This window comes from Tenrec ecaudatus, chromosome X (assembly GCF_050624435.1).
Source record: "Tenrec ecaudatus isolate mTenEca1 chromosome X, mTenEca1.hap1, whole genome shotgun sequence".
NCBI lineage: Eukaryota > Metazoa > Chordata > Mammalia > Afrosoricida > Tenrecidae > Tenrec > Tenrec ecaudatus.
Genome location: NC_134548.1, coordinates 15,639,344 through 15,663,140, shown reverse-complemented (window position 1 = coordinate 15,663,140; position 23,797 = coordinate 15,639,344).

Here is a 23,797-nt window from a genome sequence, read left to right as displayed (position 1 = left end):
CAAACATAATCCTGTTGGCACAAGTAAAATTCATCCGGAATTAATGAAGAAATTCTTTACTGTAGTATAAAACTAGATGACTACTACCATCTGTATGGATTCAACTGTGCCCCCTCAAAATATGTATTATGTTTCCTGACTTTTATACATTTGATTATATTCTCATTCAGGAATGGTTTGTCTTTGTAATGTTAATGAATATGATTAGTATAGCATGTAGTCAAGTCAATCTCTTTTAAGGTACCAAAGCTGATTAGGGAGAGAAAAGCAAACAGAGATGAGGAAAGAAAAATGCCAAGCCATTTGAAGGCCATCTAGGAGCAGAAATTCAAGTGACAAAGGCCTTCCTCCAAAGCTGACACAGAGAAAGCCTTCCCCTAGAGCCAGCACCCTGAATTCAGACTTCTGCCATTCTAAACTGAGAAAATAAATATATTTGTTAAATCCATCTACTTGTCGCATTTTTGTTACAGAAGTACCAAACAACTAAGACATCATTATTTCCTGGGTGAAATTTTGGGAAAATATAACTCACTTAAAAATAAAAATATCTAAAAGTTCTATGTATCAATAAAATGCCCAAATACTTGCTCTTGAAAGATCCTGATTAGAATTGAATTTAGTTCCTGGGATTACTTAAGATTTTAAGGGAAATCCCGATTCTTCTATGTTAAATGAATTACACAGAACCTGATACACAGCAGGACTCAAATATCAATTCCCACCAAGCAACTATAACTGTAATATCTCAAGCAAAGGCATCAATGGAATTGGAAATTACAGACAAAAATCTCTACTGAATATAGATGCCAAGATGTTCAATAACAAGGGATTTTTTAAAAGCCCCAAAAACAAATCACAATCAGGTGGGATTCATAAAAAATATACAAGGAGGGATTAATATTAGAAAAACAATCAATGTAATTTACCACCTAAACAAAGTAAAGGAGAAGAACTATATGATTATATCAATTGATGTAGAAAGGGCATTTGATAAAATCCAACATCCATTCCTGACACATTCAATACAATAGGTATACAAGGGAAATTTCTCAACATAATAAAAAACCATACATGCAAAACCAATAGCCTGCATCTCACTTAATGGTGAAAAATTGAAATAAATTCCTCTTCCAATATGAACCTGACAAAGTTGCCATTTATCACCACTTTTATTTAATATAGTCTTGGAAGTTTTAGTTAGAGCCATAAAGCATTGAAAATATATTAAACACTGAAGATATTGGTGTTATAGCAAAGTCTGTTGAAGAAACTAAATGGTGTCCACCTATCAGAAAGTCTCCGGGAATCGTAAAAGCTTATTTTCAAACAAGTAGCCATCTAAGTGAGGCATCAACTAAGTCCACATGGAAGAAGCACACCAGCCTGTGGGAACTAAGGATTGTAAATAATATAATCCCACTCTGAAGGAGGGAATGGTATCAGAGCTTAAACTGTGAATGGATCATTTGCACAAGGCTCAGGATGACAATGGAGGCCCCAAATCCCTTTGCAGAGTCCACACAGGGATTAAGCCTCCAGTGAATCCCTTCTGATTAGAGCTGAGCAATGTGAATAGCCCTGTTATCAGACAGAGACGTTGTAAAGTCAATTATGGAAGATGTAGCTAGATTAAAATGTAACATCATTTGAGTTCCCTTTTGACCCATTTTAAAGTTGTTTCACTAAACAAAAAAAGTGAAAGGGAACTACACATGGGTTAAGCCGCTGGTGAATCCTCTCTGGTCACACACCAGGGATGTGCATAGCTTTGTTAAGATGCAGAATACATTGGAAAGCGGATTATTGCAGGCGCAGTTAGGTTAAAATTTCGCTCCCTATCATTTGATCTCCCTTAATAATCATTAAAATGTGTTCCAATTTTTATTATTTTCTGCTCTTTGTGATTAAGTTTTTTATGATTTACTTAGTTATTTTTTATTTATTCTATTTTTAAAGTTCTTGTGTATTAAATATATAGATGTAAATGGATTATTGACTCCTTTGGGATAGTGCAGAGGAGGTGGGGGGGATGGGAGGTTAATCACGATGAGTACAAGAATGAAGAAAATTTCTAAATCTGATTGTGGTGGTGATTGTACAACTCTCCTTGATGTGACTGAACTACTGAATTGTATGATATGTGAATTATATGCCAATAAAACTGTTGAAGGGGGAGATATTCAAGGTACCCCATATTCACAGAAGAAATAAAAATCACTTAATTTGCAGATGACTAATTCTTTTTTTTTTTTTTTAGCGTGAGAGACACAGGGACTAATTCTTATATAGAGAAAATACCAGAGATACCAGAGATTCCATTTTTAAAATTGCTCAAAGTAATTGAAAAACAGTTTGGATTCTTCTATATTAAGCATGGTGATACCAAAAGAAGAGTACCATTTAAAATGACTACACAAAAGATAAAATATTTTGGAACAAATCTTACCAGAGAAACGTAAGACTTATGCAAGGAAGACTACAAATCACACCTTCAAGAAACCGAAAGAAACTTACACAAAAGGAACACATCACCATGTTCTTTGATAGGCAGACTAAACATTGGGGAAATGTCAATATTACAAAAAATACTTTAAAAATTCAATGCAATTCTGACCCAAATACCACCACAATTCCTCAAAAAAATGGAAAAACTATTCACCAACTTGATATAGAAAGGAATAAAATCCAGAATAAATAAAACACTATTTAAAAATAAAAACAGGATGAACTATCTGGATGAAAAACAACGGGACCGACAGTTCCGGGGGGACTTGGGGTGGGGGGCTAGGGGGGGTAAGGAAGTGGTGTTAACAAACCCAGGGACAAGGGAAAAACATGGGACCCCAAATGGTAGAGAAGGGGGAGTGGCAGGCCTGGTGGGAAATGATCAAGGGTAAGGTTGCTTAGAGAAGAGGTATACTCTAGCCCAGGTGGCGATGAAGCATAGTAGTAGGGCAGGAGGAAGGTCAAGGGAGATGGAGAAAAGAGCTAGGAGTCAAAGGGCATTCATGGAGGTCTAGACAAAGACATGTACATGCAAATATATATAGGAGGATGGGGAAATAGATCTATGTGTCTATATTTATAGGTCAAGTATTAAGGTGGCGGAAGGACCTTGGGCCTCTACTCAAACACTCCCTCAAAGCATGAATACCTTCTTTTATTAAATTGGAACTCTATGATGCTCACTCTCCCGACACAACGGCTGGAGCCAAAGTGGGTGAACAAGTAAATGTGGTGAAGAAAGCGGATGGTGCCCGGCTATCAAAAGAGATAGTGACTGGGGTCTTAAAGGCTTGAAGATAAACAAGCGGCCATCTAGCTCAGAAGCAACAAAGTCCACATGGACGAACACACCAGCCTGTGTGATCGAGTAGTCCCAAAGGGATCAGTTACCAGGCATCAAAGAACAAAAAATCATACCATTTACTGCACACCTCCATGATAGGATCGCTGAAGACAAATGGGTGCATAAGCAAATGTGGTGAAGAAAGCTGATGGTGCCCGGCTATCAAAAGAGATAGTGTCTGGGGTCTTAAAGGCTTGAAGGTGAACAAGCGGCCATCTAGCTCAGAAGCAAATAAGCCCACATGGAAGAAGCACACCGGCCAGTGCGATCACGAGGTGCCCAAGGGATCAGATATAAGGCATCATGCAAAAAAAAAAAAGATATAAGTGTGTGTATGTATGTGTATATATGTATATATATATCATATTAAATGAAGGGGGAAGTGCAGAGTGGAGACCCAAGGCCCAAGTGTCGGCCAATGGAGATCCCCTCATAGAGGGGTTTAGGAGAGGAGATGGGTTAATTAGGGTGTGAGGTAGTATCGATGAAGAACACAGCTTTCCCCCCGGATCCTGGATGCTTCCTCCCCCCAACTACCATGATCCAAATTCTACCTTGCAGGGCTGGATAGGACAGAGGCTGTACACTGGTGCATATGAGGGTTGGAGGTACAGGGAATCCAGGGTGGATGATACCTTCAGGACCAAGGGTGTGAGGGACGATGCTGGGAGAGTGGAGGGTGAGTGGGTTGGAAAGGGGGAAGTGATTACAAGGATCCACATGTGACCTCTTCCCTGGGAGAGGGACAGCAGAGAAGGGGGGAAGGGAGACTCCGGATAGGGCAAGATATGACAAAACAACGATGTATAAATTACCAAGGGCATATGAGGGAGGGGGGAATGGGGAGGGAGGGGGGAAAAAAAAGAGGACCTGATGCAAGGGGCTTAAGTGGAGAGCAAATGCCTTGAGAATGATTGGGGCAGGGAATGTATGGATGTGCTTTATACAATTGATGTATGTATATGTATGGATTGTGGTAAGAGTTGTATGAGTCCCTAATAAAATGTAAAAGAAGAAAAGAGAAAAAAAATTAAAAAATAAATAAATAAAAATAAAAACAACAAAGTAGAAGGCTTTTACTCCTAGACTTAAAAACCTAATATATAGCCACAGTTATCAAAACAATCTGGTACTGGTACAATGACAGATATAAAGATTAATGGTTAAAATGGAGAACCAGAAATACAACCAAGTAGTTATAGACACCTAATTTTCACAAAGGACTAAAATACATCAAATTGGTAAGAGACAGGCTCTTCAACAAATGGTGCTAGAAAAATTAGGTCTTCCCCTGCAAAAGAATGAAACAAGACCCACACCTCCCACTGTGTACAAACCAGACTCAAGATGGACCAAAAACCTAAGTATAAAACACAATTATAAAGCCGATCAATAGAAAAATAGGGACAAATTTAAGGATCCTTATACAAGGCATAAACATACTACCAAACATAATGAAAAATATCCACAGTATAGAAGACAAAATAAAGAACTGGTGCCTACTAAAATGGGGCATTTATGTACATCAAAAGATGTTATCAAAAGAGTCAACAGAGAACCCATAGATTGCAAAAAAATTCAGTAATAAGACATAAGATAAAAAGGCAAATCTCCAAAATCTATAGAAAAATACAACATTTTATCAAGAAAAATATAAATGGTCAAATAAAAAATGGGCCAAGACATGAATTTACCAAGGATGATATCCAGGCAGTCAAAACTACATGAAGCAATGTCCACAATCAATAACTATAAGAGAAATACAAGTGAAAACAATAATGAGATATCACCTCTCATCAGTACATGTGACAAAATTCAATAAAACAGAAAGTAGTAGACAATTGGATATCCCTTCACAGAGGGGTCACAGGGAAGATATGAGCCAATCAGGGTGCAATATAGCACCAATGAAACACACAACATTCCTCTAGCTCTTTGGTGCTTCCTTCATCCCACTATCATGATCTCAATTCTAGCTTACAAGTCAGATTAGATCAGGGCATGCATACAGCTACAGATAAGAGCCTACAACACAGGGAATACAGGACAGATAAACCCATCAGGGCCAACAAGGAAGGTAGAGATACCAGGAGGATTAGGGGAGGGTGTTGGGAGAAAGGGGGAATGGATCACAAGGATCAACCTAGAACTCTCTCCCAGGGGGATGAATAACAGAAAAGTGGGTGAGGGGCAATGGAGGATGATGTAAGATATGGAAAAAATAATCTATAACTTATCAAGGGTTCGTGAGGGAGGGTGGGTAGGGGAGAGTGGGGGGATAAGTGGGTAGCTGATATCAGGGACTCAAGTGGGAAGAGAATGTTTTGAAAATGATGATGGCGGTATATGTGTAAATGTGCTTGACACATTGGAGGAATGTATGGCTTGTGACAAGAGATGTAAGAGCCCCCAATAAAAGCATTTAAAATAATAATAAAATAAAAATTAAAAAATCAACAAACAAACAGAAAATAGTAAATACTGGAGAGGATGCAGAGAGATAGGAATCCTTTTACATTGCTGATGGGACTGTAGAATTGTACAACTACCGTGGAAATCAGTATTTCACTTCCTTAAACAAATGCAAATACAAGTGCTTTATGATCCAGGCATCTCTCTATTCAGTATATGCCCTAAAGAAAGCAAGAAATAAGGAAGGGAGGACCAATCGCAATGATCAACACATAACCACCACCACCCAGGGGGATGAACAACAGAAACGTGGGTGAATACAGACAGCGGTCAGTGTAAGACAGGACAATAATTTATAAGGGCTTAAATAGGAAGTAAATGTTTAGAAAATGATGATGGCAACATACGTACAATTATGCTTGATGCAATTGATATGTAGAATGTTATAAGAGATGTAAGAGCCTCCAATAAAATGATTTTTTAAAGTAGAAATCAAGAATACAACATGAACAGACATATGAACATCTATGTTTATTGCAGCAATTTCCATAATAGTAAAACTATGGAAACGACCAACCCCAATGACAGAGGAATGGATAAACAAGTTCTGGTACATTCATACTATGGAATACTGTGCATCAATAAAAATAAAATAATTCTCTTAAATACCACAAGACATGGACAAAGCTAGAGGACAATATGCTTAGCAAACTCAGTTATTCTTACACAGATAAATATTTAATAACATCATCATTTTAAAGAAAAACCAAAAATGAAAAACATCATTTACACCAATAGACAAGACTTTGAAGACTATGAGGAGGCCAGGGATAGAGGCGGGAACAGGAAGATGAGAGGGATAGGTCATTGAGGAGGGAGGGAGGGAGAATGGTGGGAAGAAAAAGAACCACATATATGTGACACCTTGCTTTTCAATTTGTCACTTCTGTCATAGAAAACCATATCATAATCTGCTACATACAGCTCAATACCTGTCACTTTAAGTTCACAAATGCTTAGGATATCAATCTTGATGTATCCCATTTAATTTTTTAACAACTCCAGATTTTTCTAGATTCATACATTATACATTTCATGTTCTAATTATTATGGATGTTTGCAGCAGTTTTTTTTCTAATTTTAAGTCCTGCCTCATCAGCAAATGATGGTCCTGACAACTTTGCTCCACCCATGTGTGTTAGGCAGGGTTCTCTAGGGAAAGAAAACCAGGACACTTATGATTATAGATAGATAGATTTATACAGCATGAAGGAATATAACAGCTAATTAGTCCACACAGAATTATAGAGGGCTCAGTTCAACTCACTTCTGTGAAACAGTTAATAAACTGGAAGTCCTTCAACTCACAAGGGCTGCTGGGTCCAAGGTCAAGAAAGAAGACAGCTGAGTTTTCCTTAGAGCAGAGCAGGCAGTCTGGCCAAAGGCAGCAAACAGCAGGGTGGGTCACTAACAGTCAGCAGCTCAGGAGCTTAGTGAAGCAGGCAAGGATGGGATATTGAACGCAAACAATCCAAGATGACAGGATCCACCAGCCTTAAGCTCAAGTGATGTACATACCAGCAGCATGGCGAAGAAGGTCTCAAATGAACCTTAAGCTTTAGCGAGAAGATACATGGGTTGACTATGCCACAGATAATGCAGCTCACAAGTTGAGACAGAGAACCAATTAAAGCTGGTCCAATCACCAGAAAACAGGAGAGCGAGGAGCGGGCCTTGCCAAGCCATTTATCTCTTTGCACTCCAATCAAACTGCGACCTAATTAATTCCACATGTTCCTACTGGCCAGGTTGGCACAATAAACCTACCAACCATGCCATATCATTAAGGTCAACTCTACTTTGAGGAGGGAGCTCTTCTCCAGTAGTATTTTGAGTGCCTTCCAACCTGAGGGATTTACCTGTTGGCCCTATATCAGACAATGTTCTGTTGCTATTTATGAGGTTTTCCAATGGCCATTATTTTCAAAAAGTTTGTCAAGTTCATTTTCCTAGTCTACCTTAGTTTCAAAGGTCCTCTGAAACCTGTCCACCATGGGTGACCCTACTGGTATTTGAAATACTGGCAGCATAGCTTCCAGTATCACAGCAGCACACAAGCCACCACAGTATGACAAACTGACAGATGAGTGTCAGGTTTTCCTCATTACTAGGATCAATTGATTTATTTGAATTATAGTGCTGGAGAATAATATGGAAAGTACCATGAGCTGCCCAAAAGGACAAACAAATCTGTCTTGGAAGAAGTACAGCTAGAATGTTCCTTAGGCGCGAGATGCCAAGACTTCATCTCATGTACTTTAGACATTTTGTCAGGAGAGACCAGTCCCTGGAGAAGGACATCATGTTTGGTAAAGCAGAGGGGCAGTGAAAAAGAGGACATCCCTTGACAAAAGTATTGACACATGACTGCAACAATAAACTCAAACAGAAAAATAATTGTGAATATTGTGCAGGACCAGGCAGTGTTTCATTCTGCTGTACATAGGTTTGCTATGAGACTGAATCCACTGAATGGCGTGTAATAAGAACAACAGGATCAATTGTTCCCTCATTATTACACCAAGTTACTGACATCAACAGCACTCAACATCAAATCACCTTTGTATCTAGAACGTTAGACCTAGAGTAGGGTTGGACCACAACACAATGACCAGCTCTGACCTAATACTCCGGCCTTGCTCTTCCTAATCCACCTCTAAGACATGCATGCCTGTGTCCACAGAGAAGACCTGTGTTAGTTACATAATCTGGTGGAGTCTGGCCTGTCAATCAAGATAGAACCAATGAGGCCTCTGTATGGGCATGGCCCTCTTCTGAGAATTCAGGGAACTCCGGCAGATTTCCTCCTTAGAGATGGGAAACACTCTCTGTTCACTCCCTGGGAGACATTGCAGCTGACAAGACACATGGAACTACACTAGTGCCTTGAGCTGGAGAAGTCACATGGACCTACCCTGATGTAACCAGGCCTCTGAAGCTGGAGAAGCCACATAGAGACTCCTGCCAGCGCTAAGATGCTTACAATGCCACTGGAGCCAAAGACTTTCTACCCACTGGCCTGCGATCATCCTGCATTCGGCGTCATTGCATGTGTTTCGTGAGTCTGAGGAGGACTTTATAGATTGGTATCAGCTATATGGGCTAATATCGGACTTATGGGCTTGGACTGGACTGGGTTGGGATGCTTTCTGAATGTACAATTACCCTTCATATAAAACTCTCTCTTATACACATGCGAGTGTTCATGGATTTGTTTCTCTAGTCCACCCAGGCTCACACAAGACGCCATCTAAATGGGTTCTGTCCATCACAGCTGTTCTTTTAGTGCTTCTCTTGGCTGCTGCCTCCCTCATCTCCTAATGTACCAGGGTCTTCAAAACGGCTAGGAACCTAGCATCTGGCAAGTCCAATTACATAAACTCAAATACCATATAAAATGGAAGGCTTGCAAATGGCCAACCAAGGAAAGAAACCTAGAGACAAACATTGTTTCATGAAGAGATCCACCTTTGAGATAAAAAGGCCAAGATGTATAATGATTTAAAAACTATTACATCTTCATTGAAGTGAGGATGAAAAGTACTGGAAATTCCAGCTTTCTGGTCTATTAGGGATATTTCCTTCCATTTTCTTTGACCCTCGATTTCATAGACGCATTACATACAAAAGTACATAATAGGAGACTCATGCTGTCTATGTGATGTATACTGTATTTTCGATGCAATGCTCGCTTGAATCCTTTACCAAAATTTAAAATCACTTACTAAAGTTCTTTAAAACAGATGGTTTTAATAGCTAGATAGCCCAGGAGCCTGGGTGGCACAGTTTGTGCTGGACTCTAACCTAAAGACTATTGCCAAGAAAACCTTATGGAGCTTAGTTCCAGTCGTAATATAACTCATTATCACATATTATGATTTTATGTAACCGAGTCTCTATTTTGGCATAGGCTGATTCTAGTTTTCGATATTATAATCACATGTACAATTGAATACATTTTATAATGTTTACACCTTTTATTTACATACTGGTTTTTTATTGTGATTTCGGTGAAAGTTTTCAGAACAAAGCAGTTTTATATTCACTGATGTATGCACATTATACATTGTGTTTCATGCCATTGATTATATTCCCCACAATGTAATAGGACTCTTCCTACTTTCTCCCTTGTGTTTAACCCTTTAAATGCATTCTTCTCTCTTATTCTTTCCTACCTTCTGAACTTTATTCCTGGGAAAATGCCATTTTCATTGCGTATGGTTGGTTGCTCCCAGGAGTGGGCACCTCCCTGGTGTTAATTTTTCTCTTTCTAGACCTGTCAAATATTTTGTTAAAAGTCGAGCCACAGACGGTAAGTTCAGTTGCAGGCATGAAGAATAAGGGCCATAGTCTTGGGGGTCCCACCAGTCTCTATCTGACCAGTGAGCCTGGTCTTTTTGTCTAATCTTGAGATTTGTTCCACAATCATTTTCCCACTGGATGCAGGACCTTCCATTGTGACCCCTTTGACAAAATTTGGTAGTGGTAACCAAATAATAACAAGACTTAAGCCTTATAAAGTATATAAAATTGTATATTGATACTGTGAGGATCACAATATCAAAAAAGTATTCTTATAAAAGAGCCGGTCTCACAAAGCTTGAGAGAGACCTTACAATCATCAAGAAGGAGAGTGGGGCGTGATATGCATCCATTGGATCCACAGTCCCTACAACCAAGACCATGAACTCTCCAGTCCCCCTCAGTTAGCTACACTTACCTAATTTGCTTAATAATCCACCAATCCCCATCCGGGTTTTATGTCCTGTATTTGCATAATGGACTGCCAATTCCTTTGCAACACTGTAGTCTAGAAAATCATCTTGGCAGAACTATAAATTCAGCGCCAGATAAGTCATACTTAAAGAGAAGCCTGTTTTACTATACTTGTACATAAGATAACATTTTTTCCAATGTGGTACATTATAATTTGCTGATTTTTTTTTCTTTTTACTCTAATATATATCAGAGTAAATATATATATATATATATATATATATAAGTTTTCTTGGCATATAATCCACATATCATCCAATTCAATAATTGAATAATATCAAGTTATTAAAACAATAATTTGCTGTTTTAACCCATTTAAGTGCACAATTCAGTGACCTCAGTTCCATTCCCCATGCTGTACAATCATCAGTCCTACTTACAAGTGCTACACAGAAAATCCTTATGCAATAACTCCGCTTATTCCTTTCCTCTCACCCTTGGCAACCACTAATGAAATTTGTCTCTCTGCATTTGCCTAGATTGTATTATATTTGTCCCTTTGGGTCTGACTTATTTTACTTAGAAACATAAGGGGACTTTTGGCTATATGCCATTAATCGATTTTGATAAGTAAATCATCAAATTCATTGGTATAGACCTAAATAGTTTGGTGGAGTAGTACGTAACTATTTCATGTATTTGCTCCATCCTTAATTTCATTGTTATTAGAATTAGAGTTTGAAAAATATAATTAGATAGTAGCCTGTCTTCAAGTCAATTGATTTAGAATTTAATTTTATTTTTTACTTATTGAAAGAGCATCATCTTTCACTTCATTTGACTGACCAAAGAATTTTGGCTAGCCGCCACAGGAAAATATTTACATTGGGGAAAGAACCTGAAGGAAGAAAGGAAAAGAAGCTACCATTATCATGGGGCACATGAGCCAGCTTCACTTTAAGGATTTATTCTGAATAAAGAGTTTTAAAAATATGGAAATCCCTAGAGATGGGGAAGGAGAAAGGACATGGGTTAACATCTAACTTATGTGTAATCAGTAGTTATGAACCCAAAACTCAAGGCACATGCAATGGTTCTTAATCACAAATGGACACTGTTTTTCTACTTGCATCAAAACATTCTTATCATATTATTTTGTGCATTATATTTTGATCATACATAATAATCTTTATGTAGCTTTAATATTTTTATACATAGAAAGTTATAACTTCTATACAAAGACAAAGTTTCGAGTAACGGGACGTTAGATACTAACCATACCTAACTGATCTGACTTAAATACACATTGGACTTAAGGACACACTTGGGAATAAAACTCATTCATAATTCAGAGACTGTGTTTAGTTTGAAAACTTTTCTTCAAAGAAAAGAATTCTTTCAATGTGCACTGCCACAAAAGAACACCTGAATATTGAAATTGATATGCTTTTTCACCACCACCTCTCCATGCTTCTCTGGATAAATGCCAAATCAATGCGCATCTGGAGCAGTTTGGAAAAGTTCCAGAATTTGATATTTACACAGACTGTAGAAAATTGACTCAGATGTAATGTGTCAATATTTCTCCTGAGATTATGGAAGTTCTCTATGGGATGATGATTTGTTTTCATTCAAACCTACAAATAAATGTATTCTAAGGCATCACAATGGAACTTAGGATTCTTTTCTTTAGTTTGTCATTAAACTTTTTGGTGACCTGCACTAACTCATTTTATCCTTTTGTTCTGGCTCTGAAAAAAGCTAAAAACAATCTTAAGAGACTCCAGAAGATCATTAGAATACTGTATTGAAATGGAGTACTAAGCATCCCTAAAAAGCAGTGATGATCACATGAAGCACATGGCTACATGGGAATAACTGAATGAAATTATGCTAAACTAAGTAAGTCAAACACAAAAGGAAAAATACAACCTGAGTCTGCTGAAATAAGCTTAAATGGCAAAAGGGGAAAAGCTACTGTATACAAACATTCCTGGGATGAGGTCCAGGTAGTATGGCAGGGACCAGATCACACCCAGGGATACATATGGTAGCAACTAAAAAGGGTGGAGGGGGAAGAAAAAGATGACATGGGTAGTGGGGGAACAGGAAGGGAGAGTATTGTTCATATCTCCACAGGGAAAGAGGGACCAGTCTTCAATCCGGTGCTCCAAGATTTGAATGCAACATATTGTCATGAAGCAGGGAACTAATAGAGAGGTCTGAGGGGCCGGCCCCAATCCCAACTACGTAGACAGACCCCCTTCCCTGCAGAATTCACTTCAGAGGACAGCACTGAAGCTACAGCTCAGGAAGAGAGACAGGTCTGATCAGAGCACACAGGAGCAAATGAAGGGAGAGGAAGACAGAGTGAAACACATTCTGGCCCACCAAGTCCTGAGGATGATATTCCCGCTTAGAGCAGTCAAAGCACAAAGAGGACCATAGGGTCGGCCCCACTAGGAGACATGATGGCCCTTACTGACCCATAGCCTTATGGGGGACAACACTGGGGACACAGTGTGAGAATTGTGCCCAATCTGACCCCACCACACTGAGGTGAAATATTAAAGGTGTGTAACAGAACAGCAAGGGGAACAGAGCAACAAAGTCCTCAGGGAATACCAAAATTAGACTTTGGGGCCAGGGCATGGCATCCCATCAGACTCGACCAGAAAACACTCCTAAAGGTCAACTAACAGACCTGAAAAATTTACAGGCTTTCCTTTTTTTTGGTCATTTTTGTTGTTGTTTTGTTTTCATTTGTTGCTTTGTTTTGCTCTGTGTTGTTTTTTAGGCATATCATTATATCTGCAGGTCTAGCTAGATAAGATAGGTAGGATAAACAATCTGGAGGAGAAAACAATGGGAAGACGGTTCCAGGGGGACATGGGAGAGGGGGAGGCAGGGGAAAGGAAGTAGGTGTTAACAACCCCAGGGAAAAGGGAACAACAAGTGATCTAAAATTGATGGCGAGGAGGATGTAGGAGGCCTGGTAGGGCTTGATCAAGGGCAATGTAACAGAGAGGAATTACTGAAACCCAAATGAAGGCTGAGCATGATAGTGGGACAAGAGGAAAGTAAAAGGAAATAGAGGAAGGAACTAGGAGATAAAGGGCATTTAGAGAGGCCTCGATACAGGCATGTACATATGTAAATATATTTGTGAAGGGATCATCCACCCTGGATTCCCTGTGTTACAATGATTTTTTTAACATGTGCAAAAGTGCTTGACACAATGGATGTATGTATGGATTGAGATTAGAGTTATATGAGCCCCCAATAAAATGATTTTTAAAAGAAAAAAGATTACTGTATTGAAAAAAATAATTAAAATTTTTAAAAGAATGCTTTGTTGGTAGAAGAACATGTACAATGCACCAAATAGGTGAAACTTGGCTTATTGAGATTGTCTGATGATTGACTTTCAAAATGCGAAAAATAATTCTGCTTTGATATTTAAATACACTGGCTAAAATAATTCAATATCATTTCTTATGGCTATAAAAGTCACTGAATTTTATTGACTAGCTTTCTGACATCTATTTTTTACATATGACAAATGCTGTTACCGGCAAGTTCTCACTGTTGTCCCCCGTGAATGGTTGCCATGTTATTCAAGAGTAGACATTTTTGAGGTATTATCCTGACAGTTTTTATTAATGAAGTGCTTATGTATAGTGCTATTTTAAGGTTTTCTATGTGTTGTTTTATTCTTTGGGCCTAATTAATAAGGTATTTGCTACTGGTAGGGAGGAACCAAAACTTGCCACTCAGGAAAATAAGGCCATAGCTTGCTTCCTCCATGTGGTTATTGCGCTCTAAGGGGAAGAATTTGATTCTGAGTAGAATCCCACCAATCTGCAGAAACAGAACAAGTTAGAGGTGAGGCATTCGCAGTATGAGTTGCTTCCTATTCATTCGCTCATTTAATATGTAGAATACCCTGCAAAATGGGTGCTGCCATTCTTACTTGATATAGGAGGAAATGGGTGCCACAGAGAAGGTCAGTGGGCATGTGACTTGCTGTATCGATAGCCCACACTCTCAGTTTGGCTTCCCCAGTGGGCTATGGCATATACTGCTGTGCACACGGTCATCTGTGCCAATTGTCTTGCTGGTAAAATGGGAAGTGTCACCCCTCCACTGCTAGTGTACCTTCGTCTTTTTGATGACACAAGCCAACTCTCAAGATGGACCAAACACATAACTAGCATGTGATTAATGCATGAGATTACTGCCCTGTGGTTGACAGTATAATGGCTCCCGAAAGATGTCCATGTTCTAATTCCCAGATCCTGTGATTATGTGATGTTGTATGGCAAAGAGTAATTAAGGTTGTCAATGAAATTAACTTTGCTAATTGGTAAACCATAAACCAGGAAGATACTCAGAATTGTCCAAGTAACTTCAATGTTATCATAAGTATCCTTAAATGTGGAAGAAGAAAACAGAGGTGTCAGAATGAGAAAGAGGCCAATAGCCATTGCAGGCTTTGAAGTTGGAAGTGGGGCATAAGTCAAGGAATTTTGGAAGCTTCTAGGGGCTGGAAAGGACAAGAAATGAGTTTCCAGAAGGAAGATATCCGTGAAGACAGCTTGATTTAAGCCCAGTGGTACTCATCTCAGGCTCTTTAAATGTAACTTCCAGAACTGTAATATAAGAAATTTGTATTTTCTTAAGCCACCTGGAGTTAAAAAACCAAAAGAGAATAACATGCTCAGCATTTCTCAAGCTGAAAGAACGAAGAAAAAAATTCAAGCTTCGAGTTTCATCACTGAAGGATTCGCAGGACAAAATACTGAACAGTGAAGGAAGCATCAAAAGAAGATGGAAGGAACACGTAGAGGCACCATACCAAAAAGAACTGGCCAAACTTTAACTGTTTCAGAAGGTATCACATTCTCAAGAACTGGTGGTATTGAAGGAAGAAGTCCAAGTTGTGCTGAAGGCATTGATGCAAACAACCAGGCTCCAGGAATTGACTGAAGACCAAGGGAAATGTTGCCACAAATGGATGCCATGATGGAAGTGTTCAATCATCTGTGCTGAGAAATTTGGAAGGCAGCTACTTGGCCAACTAACTGGAAGAGATCCATATGTGTGCCTACCCCAAAGAAAGATGAACCAACAGAGTGTATAAATTGTAAAACAATATCTTATGTCAATGAAATGTAGCTTAAGGTAATTTAAAAAACGATTGTAGCAGTTAGTCACCAGGAAACTCTCAAAAAGCCAAGCTGAAAAAAAAAGCCATGGCAATTCAGAAGAGGATGTGGAAGGAAGGATACTGTTGCTGACACCATATTGATTTTGACTAAAAGCAGAGAATCCCAGAAAGACGTTTCCCTGTGTTTTATTGACTATTGACAAAGGCATTCTATTGTATGGATTATGACAAATTATGGGGACTCCAGAACACTTAAATGTGTTCATGCAGAACTTGTAGCTCAAGAGGCAGTTGCTTGACTAGAACTAGTGAACTGTTTATAATCAGGAAAGGAGTGTGTCAGGGTTGTTGTATCTTTCACCACAATTATTCAATCTGTACACTGAGTGAACAATCCCAGAAAGTGGAATTGATTAAGAACTCGACATCAGGATTACAGGAAGATTGATTAACAACCTACCATATGTAGACGACATAATCTTTCTTGCTGAAAACAAAGAGAATTTGAGGCACTTACTGATGAATATCGAAGACTATAGTTTTCAGTGTGGATTACACCTCAGTGGAGAGAAAACAAAATCCTCAAAAAAGAATTAACAAATATCTTGATAAGTGGAGGAAAGATGGGCATTGTCTAGAATTTAATTTTCCTTAGATTCACAATCAATGCTCATGGAAGCAGCAGTTGAGACATCAAATGACATATTGCATCGTGCAAATCTGCTGCAAAAGCGCTCTTTAAATTATAAAGTAGAAAAGATGTCACTTTAAGGACTAAGGTGTACTTCACCCAACAATAGAATTGTCAACATCCTTAGACAGAAGCAAAAGCTGGACATGAATCAGGAAGACCAGAGAATGATTAATGATCAATCATGGTGTTGGTGAAGAATACCGATAATATCACAGCTTGCCAGAAGAATGAACAAATCTGTCTTGGAAGAAGGATAGCTGGATGATGAAACTTTGTCTTATGTACTTTGAACACATGAACAGGAGGGACCCACCCTTGGAGAAAGCCTCCATGCTTGGATACGCGCAGGGGCTCCAACAATGGGCTTAAATACACATGGGAAAGACTGTGAAGACAGTGCAGGACCAGGCAGTGCTCCTTCTGTTGTACATAGGGGTGCTCTGAATTGGAATGGCCCTATGGCACCTAAAGCCACCAAACCTATGAGATTGGTTACAGGAAACCAAAACAGGTGCTTTATTAATCAAGCTGATTGTCTAGATAAAGGGTTGGCAAAATATGGCTGGCCCAATCTGTCTTGCCACGTGCTTTTAAACATGACCTTTTACTGACACACGGTCATCCCCATTTATTTACATGTTGTCCAGGTCTGCTACTGTGTCCAAAGTTGAATGTTTGCAATGGAGACCCTTTAACCTGCAAAGGACAAAAATATGTACTGCTTGTCTCTATTTAGAAACAGATTGTCAACTTCTAACCTAGATCATGATTATTATTACTATGGATGAAAATTATGTACATGTAAAGGCATACAGGATTTCTTTGAGGAAATTAGTTTTTCTTTCCCCTTCCCTTTGTTGGGTTATCAATCTCCTGAAGAGAGAGGTTAGCAGTGTTGCCTAATAGAGTAATAGAAGATCCTATCTGTTTCATGCCTGCCCATTGAATTATCATGCCACAACCAGCCGCACTGTAGGAATATAAAGTTAAAGAATTAAAAAATGGTGGTTGAGCATTTTATTTGGTTGAAATGGTTACAAATGTAATTTTAATCTTTTTCCCTCCCTTCAGGAAGAAAAAAGGTAAAACTTCCGGCTTACAAAAGGGGGCTGTTTTTCTATTCTTTTCTTAAATCCCTCCTTTTTGCCCTCAGCTGGGTAGCTCCTCTAGGACTGGCAGTGTCTGCTGTCCAAGATGCCCACCAACACCGCGTTTTCTCCTCTATCCTGCGTCAGTCTGCTACTCCCAATGAGCCTCAGCTGGGTCATTTCCTATTTGGGTCAACTCCTTTCTGAAATGGATGACAGAGGTAGACACTGCTGGAATAATGTGGTCCACTTGAACTTGCTTATAGAGTAGTATTTCCATTCACTTTTGACAATAGCTCTTTCACTGCTGGGTTATTAATAATTCTAAGATATTATTTTAGACAGTTTCATTTCTACTAAGTGCCCCACCCCTCTAAGCATTTTTAGCCAAGGGCTCTAATTTTTCTGCAGACTTCTTTTTAAAATCTTTTTTTAATGTTTAAATTCTTTTTTATGGAAAACATCCCATGTTTATAAAAGTAGAGTAGTATAAAGAACCTCCTTGGAGTCATCACTTGCTCCAACAATTAATAATTCATGGCCATCTTGTTTCATCTCTACATTCTACATTCATCTCTACCTACTTTCTCTTGGCCTGAATTTTTCAAAGCAAATCCCAACGATGATACTGCTTCATTCATAAATGTTTCAGTATTTATCTCAAAAAGAAGGACACTTTTTTGGGAAGATATTCATAACATCACTATCACATCTTAAAACTTTTACATGCTGATTTCCTATCAAATGTTCAGTCTGTGGGAACACAGATAATATTGAAAATAGGTTTTCCTAAGTTCTTTGTCCTTGAATATTTTGAGTGGCCTAAGCGGCATGGTAAGTGTTAGAGCTACCATCTATTCATATTGACACAATCCTAAAGCCCAGAAACCCTATCACCATGACCCTAAACACAAACTAATCCTCTTGTACCCTAAAGACCAACTAACGTTCTTCACCCCTCAAATTAGGATCTGGAGGAGACAAAGTCCAAAAAGAAGAAGGGCTGGGAAATGTGACAACTGCTCAATTCCTCCTCCTTAGTTCTTCAAAAAATCAAAATTTGATTAAGCACCTTCTGTTAACTCCTTATGCTGATATCCAATATTAAAGTTTCCCTCTGCATCCTTTATAGCTTTTTGTCATTACCTATGTGGGAAGTTCTATTGTGTCTTTATAGAATTCATCCTGTCTTCGTCACCTAGTTAGAGCAGTAACATAAACACTATAATCAGGTGGCTTAAAAAACCCCAAAAAACCTTATCTCCAAGTTCTGGAGGCTAAAAGTGCAAATCCCAGCCATGGCTGTGTGGGTTCCTTGTCTCCAAGCGTCTGGTGGCTGCTGTCGATCCTTGGTGTACTCTTGCTTGTATATGGGACTTCACACAGTGTGTGTCTTCTGCTTGTGTGTGTGTTTAATCTATTCTGTGTTATTTTAAAAAATAACAAAAACCCAGAAGTAATTAGATTTAAGACCCACCCTATTCAGGTCTGAGCTAATTAACATAACAAAACAAATAAATTTATTGCCTTTGAGGTGATTCTAACTCAAGGTGACCATATATGCCAGAGTAGAACTGCCCTTTGGATTTCTGAGACTTTACAAATCTTTATGGAGGAAGACAACCTCATCTTTATCCCATGTAATGGCTGCCAGGTTTGAATTGCTGACCTTTGCTTAGCAGCGGAAAGTGTAGTCCCACAAGGGTTCCCTTAACTTAGTAAAGAAAATCCAAACAGGATTTCACTGACAGGACTAGGGAATAGGTGTCCAACACATCCATACTTTTGAAGGGACAAAATTCATTCCCTATCACCTCCTCACTTACAGGCTAGCTCCTCTCACAAAACTTAAAACTCATATACAGTATTTCCAAATCCTTCACTGTCTAATTCTAAAGCAGGCACAGGAATTTGAAGCGAGATTTTGTCTACTACCATGTTTCTGAGGAGAGTCACTCACTTTGGTTTTCAGAGTTGAAAAGGTTATAGAGGTCTAAATAAAGGCATGTACATATATAAATATGTTTATATGTGAGCATGAGGAAATAGATTTATGTTCAAATATTTATAGGTTTAGTATTAAGGTAGCAGATGAACACTGGGTCTCCACTCAAGTACCCCCTCAATGAAAAAATACTTTGTTCTATTAAACTGGCATTCCATGATGCTCACCTTCCCAATAAAATTGTTGAAGACAAATGGGTGCATAAGTAAATGTAGTGGAGAAAGTTGATGGTGCCTGGCTATCAAAAGATATAGCATCTGGGGTCTTAAAGGCTTGAAGGTAAACAAGTGGCCATCTAGCTCAGAAGCAACAAAGCCCACACGGAAGAAGCACACCAGCCTGTGCGATCACCAGGTGTCAAAGGGATCAGGTATCAGGCATCATTCAGAACAAAAAAATCATATTATTGTGTATGGGGGAGGGGAGTGTGGAGTGGAGACCCAAAGCCCATTTGTAGGCCACTTGACACCCCCTTACAGAAGAGTCTTGGAGAGGAGACAAGCCAGTCAGGGTGCGATGTAGCAACAATGAAACAAATAACTTTCCTCTAGTTCTAAAATGCTTCCTCTACACCCATTGTCATGATCCCAATTCTACCTTACAAATCTGGCTAGACCAGAGGATGTACACTGGTACAGATAGGAACTGAAAACACAGAGAATCCAGGATGGATGATCCCTTCAGGACCAGTGCTGAGAGTGACGATACTAGGAGGGTGGGGTAGAAAAGAGGAACCGATTACAGGGATCTATGTATAACCTCCTCCTTGGGGGACAGACAACAGAAAAAAATGGGTGAAGGGAGATGTCTGACAGTGTAAGATATGACAAAATAATAATTTATATATTATCAATCGTTTATGAGGGAGTGGGAAGTGGGGAGGTAGGGGGGAAAGTTAGGAGCTGATGCCAGGGGCTTAAGTGGAGAGCAAATGTTTTGAGAATGATGAGAGTAAGAAATATACAAACGTGCTTTATACAACTGATATATGTATGGATTGTGATAAGTGTTGTATGAAACCCCAATAAAATGATTATAAAAAAGAAAAGAAAAAAAAGTGTGTGTGCTCATAAAGGTCAACAAACAGACTTGGAACTATTTATGAGCTTTCCTTTTTTGTTGTTGTTGTGTATTTTTTTGGTTTTGTTTTGCTCTGTTTTGTTTTTGTGCTTATTATTGTTTAGAAAATCTCTCTAGATAAGATAAGCAGGATACAGAAATAAAAACATCAGCATATAGGCAACTGATCTTTGATAAGGGCCCAAAAATATTAATTGCGAAGCAGATGCCATCTTCAATTAATGATGCTAGAAAAAATGGATATCTACTTGCAGAAAAATGAAGAAAGACCCATACCTCACTCTATGCACAAGAATAAACTCAAGGTGGATCACAGACCTTGAGATAAAACTCCAAACAATTAGGGCCATTAATGAGGGAATTGGGACAAACCTGAGAAACTTGGCACAGGGAATACATAGGCTGCAGCTCCGAGAGATGCACATATCTGATCAGAGCACACGGGAGCAGATGAAGGAGCAGGAGGAGAGAGTGGAACACAGCCTGGCCAACCAGGCCGTGAGGATGATATTCCTGAGTAGAGCAGCCAGTCCACAGAGAGAACAACATGTCTGGCCCCACTATGAGAAATGATGCCAATCAGTGACTAACGGTGATACAGGGGACAGCACCGGAGACACAGTGTGGGAATTGCACCTGACCTGATCCCACCACACCCAGGCAAAGCACTGGGGGAGTTCAGAGGAACAGCAAGGGAATGGAGTGGCAAGGTCCCCAGGGAATGCTGAAAGTGGACTTTGGGGCCAGGGCGTGGTGCCCCAACAGACTGGACTGGAAAACGCTCCAAAGGGCCAGCAAACGATCCCTGAACTAACTACAAGCTTTTCTCTTGTGAGTGTTTTGCTTTGTTCTTTGTCAGTGGTTTGTTTTTTGTTGTTTAGTTGTCTGGTTGTATACTGTTGCTTTGTTTTCCTCTGTCTTGTTTTCGTTCATGTTAGTGTCTCCACAGGTCTGTCTGAATAGGACAGGCTGGGTGAACTATCTGGAGGCAAAACAACGGGACAGACAGTTCCAGGGGGACTTGGGGTGGGGGGGTAGGAGGGGTAAGGAAGTGGTGTTAACAAACACAGGGACAAGGGAACAACATGGGACCCAAAATGGTAGAGAGGGGGGAGTGGCAGGCCTGGTGGGAAATGATCAAGAGTAAGGTTGCTTAGAGAAGAGGTATACTCTAGCCCAGGTGGTGACGAAGCATGGTAGTAGGGCAGGAGGAAAGTCAAGGGAGATGGAGGAAAGAGCTAGGAGTCAAAGGGCATTTATGGAGGTCTAGACAAAGACATGTACATGCAAATATATACAGGAGGACGGGGAAATATATCTATGTGTCTATATTTATAGGTTAAGTATTAAGGTGGCAGAAGGACCTTGGGCCTCTACTCAAACACTCCCTCAATGCATGAATACCTTCTTTTATTAAATTGGAACTCTATGATGCTCACTCTCCCGACACAACTGCTGGAGCCAAAGTGGGTGAACAAGTAATTGTGGTGAAGAAAGCTGATGGTGCCCGGCTATCAAAAGAGATAGTGACTGGGGTCTTAAAGGCTTGAAGATAAACAAGCGGCCATCTAGCTCAGAAGCAACAAAGTTCACATGGAATAACACACCAGCCTGTGTGATCGAGTGTTCCCGAAGGGATCAGTTATCAGGCATCAAAGAACAAAAAATCATATCATTGACTGCACACCTCCATGATAGGATCGCTGAAGACAAATGGGTGCATAAGCAAATGTGGTGAAGAAAGCTGATGGTGCCCGGCTATCAAAAGAGATAGTGTCTGGGGTCTTAAAGGTTTGAAGGTGAACAAGCAACCATCTAGCTCAGAAGCAAAAAAGCCCACATGGAAGAAGCACATCGGCCAGTGCAATCATGAAGTGCCAAAGGGACCAGGTATAAGGCATCATGCAAAAAAAAAAAGATATGTGTGTGTATATGCATATATATGTGTGTGTGTATGTATGTGTATATGTGTGTATATATATGTATGTATATATATATATACACCATATTGAATGAAGGGGGAAGTGCAGAGTGGAGACCCAAGGCCCAAGTGTCGGCCAATGGAGATCCCCTCATAGAGGGGTTTAGGAGATGAGATGGGTTAATTAGGGTGCAAGGTAGTACCGATGAAGAACACAGCTTTCCCCCAGATCCTGGATGCTTCCTCCCCCCAACTACCATGATCCGAATTCTACCTTGCAGGGCTGGATAGGGCAGAGGTTGTACAGTGGTGCATATGAGGGCTGGAGGCATAGGGAATCCAGGGTGGATGATACGTTCAGGACCAAGGGTGTGAGGGACGATGCTGGGAGAGTGGAGGGTGAGTGGGTTGGAAAGGGGGAACTGATTACAAGGATCCACATGTGACCTCCTCCCTGGGAGAGGGACGGCAGAGACGGGGGGGGGGGGGAAAGGAAGACTCCGTATAGGGCAAGATATGACAAAATAATGATGTATAAATTACCAAGGGCACATGAGGGAGGGGGGAGTGGGGAGGGAGGGGACAAAAAAAAGAGGACCTGATGCAAAGGGCTTAAGTGGAGAGCAAATGCTTTGAGAATGATTGGGGCAGGGAATGTATGGATGTGCTTTATACAATTGATGTATGTATATGTATGGATTGTGATAAGAGTTGTATGAGTCCCTAATAAAATGCAAAAAAAGAAAAGAGGAGAAAAAAGAAAATGATTAGGGCAAAGAATGTACAGATGTGCTTTATACAATTGATGTATGTATATGTATGGACTGTGATAAGAGTTGTATGAGCCCCTAATAAATTGTTTTTTAAAAATGAGGGAATTGGGACAAACCTGAGAACCTTGGCACAGGGAATACATAGGCTATCAGAAATAGGGAAGGATACAAATACAGAGGAGTCATAAATAGACAGGTGTGATATACTGAAGATAAGACACCTGTGTACATCAAAAGAATTCAAGAGAGTAATAAGAGAGCCCACCGACTGGGAAAATATCTTTAGCAATGACACATCACACAAAGGCCTTATTACTAAAATCTACAATACTTTTCAAGCTTACAATAAGAGAAAAATTAATTGCCTACTGAGGAGGTGGGCAAAGGACCTGAATAGAAGTTTCAGAGTCTGAAATCTGAATAGCCAATAAACATATGAGAAAATGTTCCTGATCTTTAGCCATAAGAGAAATGCAAATCAAAACAACCATGAGATACCACGTAACACCCTCAAAGTTAGTCCAAT